Source organism: Lagopus leucura, unplaced genomic scaffold, assembly GCF_019238085.1.
Source record: "Lagopus leucura isolate 7727_CA_CO unplaced genomic scaffold, USGS_WTPT01 Super-Scaffold_100159, whole genome shotgun sequence".
Lineage (NCBI taxonomy): Eukaryota > Metazoa > Chordata > Aves > Galliformes > Phasianidae > Lagopus > Lagopus leucura.
Window position 1 is genome coordinate 31,785,743 of NW_024962335.1, and position 2,957 is coordinate 31,788,699.

The window sequence follows — 2,957 nt, forward strand, 5'->3', positions numbered from 1 at the left end:
TGTTTTTGGCGAACTTCTTGCGGTTGCTGACATCCTTTGTGGTCCCCAATTTCACACCTGGTTGTCCCCAGCTGGAGCTCCTGCAGCCCCCAGAAACACCACAGTTGCAGGCACCCTGGACCGCCCTGAGTGTCCTTGGCTCCTGTTTTGCAATGGCCATGAGGGCAGCAGCCATGATGATGCCACCAGACTGGCAGACCTGTGCAGCCCCGCACTGCCCAACATGCACCTGCAGCCAGCACCAAGCACACAGATTCTCCCTTATGCAAGTTCTGCTATGGAAATCACACAGCATTGGCAAGAAGTGGACAAAATCTGGGAAGAGATTGCTATTTTATTCAGGTCCCAGTGCTCAGGAAACTGATTTCCAGCCTATTTGCAGGAGCAGGGGGACATCCAGCAGGGAGCTACTCAGGGGAGTACATGGGGAATGGGAAGCAAAGTCTCGGTGAGGGCCGGTTTCATTCCAACCCAGCTTTATTTGCCTCTCAACTTAAGTTCAAACAGCCATGGCTCAGGACAGGACCAGCAACAAGTGCTACTCAGTGACATCAGCTTGGGCAGTTCCAGCCAGTCCAGCCTTGGGCAGCACACACTGGTGTCACTGAGATGACACAAGGCACCAAAGTGACATCTGAGCATCTCCCACCGGAACACCCAGGCAGTGCTGGCAGATTTCCCTTGCCAGCAGGCAGGGCGCACACCGGCTTGCTGCACAGATGGCTGCACGTGCAACCACTGATCAGTGTGAGACTGGACACACTGAAATGGAAGCTTCTGCCACTGATCTGGAGGAGCTGGTCGAGACCTCAGGCTCCTCTTCCACTGTCACAGCAGCACAGAACCAAGCACCAGCTGGTCGTGCTGCTGGGACATCAGTAGCGGAACAACAGGATTCACAAATGTTTCCCAATGAGGAGGAGCCCAAAGGTTTACCTCTGAGTTCCTCTGAGGAAAACACTGGCCAAGCCAGTGTCTTCTCACCACTCACCTTCCCACAGAAACTCTGGGTACTGGCCGAATGTGAGCAAGGAAGAACTGTTTGCAGTGGAAGTCCTGGCCAAGGAAGCACCTGTGAGAGCATTTGGCTGCACAAGCGTGAAAAGCTTTGTTCGCCAGCTCAACCACTACGGCTTCACCAAAGTGCCACAGGACCTGGAAAGATCTCTGTCCTTTCCTGAGTTTCTGGCTGAGGAAGAAGCAACTGCTGCCCATAGGAAGGTAAGCACATCAATTGGTCCCCATACGAACAGGCTCTCACAGTAAACTCACAAAACATCACGTTTCACTCAAAGGAACTGTAGCATTACAGTGGCTGATTGGTGTGGTTTAACCCAGCAGGAGACTCAGCACCACACACTCATTTGCTTTGTTGCCCCTTCCCAGTGGGATGGGGGAGAGAAGCGGAGAAAAAAGGAGAAGTCCTGGGTTGTGACAAAACTTTTTTACTAAGAAAGGACAATATTTTTGCCAGTGTATGTATATATGAATGTATATCACGAGTGATGCACAAGTGATTGCTCACCATCCCTCGACACAAGACCATCTAGCTTGTGAGCAGTGTAAGAGAGCCGGATAAACTCCCATCCCCTTCCAGACTCCTTCTGCTAGATGTCATATGACACGGAATATCTCTTTGGCTGGTATAAGTCAGCTGTCCTAGTTCTGATCCCTCCCAACTCCTAGGTCCCTCTGCTGAGAATCGCCTGGGCTCTGTACAACGCTGCTTAGCAGCAACTACACACATCAGTGTGCTGTCAACATTGTTTTACTCCCTGAACCAAACCATAGCATCATGCCAGCACTCTGAAGAATACAGTTCCATCCCAGCTGAAACTGAGACACCCGTCAGCCTTGTTCTTAGCCACATCTGTCCTGAGCTGTGAGAAGCCCTAGTTCCTGTATCTTGCTGTCCTTCAGTCCCACGCTGACAGCACCTAACGCTTCTCCTTTATCTTTCCAGTTACTTCTTTACTCCAGCCCCTTCTTCAGAAGAGATTACCCGTGGCTGCTGGAGCACTGCAAGTATAGAGCAGCTACAAGAGAAGAGCTATGACTGCCCCTGCCCTGCAGGAGGGTCTGAATGAGAACACCCAGAGGAGCAGCCCAGATGCCTGGCCAACACAGGGAGTGCCTGCTGGGCCAGAGAGGAGCCTGCAGGGAGCAGAGCCACAAGGCACACAGGCAGCAGCACCCATGGGGCCCCCACCAGCAAAGCGCCCTAAAAATGACACCCTTCAAGCCCAAGGAGGTGCTGCTCACATCCTGCCGGGCTCTGTTGCAGCCTGCCCTACACCGGAACAGTGTGAGGTTCTGCTCCACTCCATCCTGCCACCGAGCAGCATCCAGACACTGGGTGCCACTTGCACTCCTCCATCACAGGGCACTCTGCCCTTTGGGGTTCCCAATTTCACACCTGGCTGTCCTCAGCAGGAGCTCCCACAGCTCCCAGAAGCACCACAGCTGCAGGCTCCCTTTGCTCCTGCTGCAGACTTTCCTTGGCTCCTGCTTTGCAATGGCCATGAGGGCAGCAGCCATGATGATGCCACCAGAATGGCAGCCCTGTGCAGCCCCGCACTGCCCAACGTGCACTTGCAGCCAGCACCAGGCTGCCCCGCACCAGGCAGATGCAGGCCATGGGACGACTCTGTAGTGCAGGACCCTTTGCAGGCAGTGCTGCAGCAGCCTCTACTTATTTGTTCCTAGTTTGTAGCTCATAGGTGTGTAGTTTTGGAAATAGCATGTTGCAGTTATTACCCTTCTCAGTTTTCATGCCCCTTTGTTTATGTATTTATCTATTCACTCATTAAATATTTAAGGTAATAAAAGGTTTGAATATTAAATCCTTTCATTTGCCTTGTTCTTTTTTAAAGTCATTCCCTTCTCAAATGGAATTTATATTTTGACTCACAACAGGCAATGGTAGCACTGCCTCTAACAACAATGGAATCCTTTTC

General features: G+C 51.9%; 1 pseudogene; it reads left to right on the top strand.

Annotated features, from left to right (window-relative positions):
* Positions 1 to 331: 331 nt before the first annotated feature.
* On the top strand, positions 332 to 2,655 carry LOC122190103 (annotated as a pseudogene).
* Positions 2,656 to 2,957: the final 302 nt, after the last annotated feature.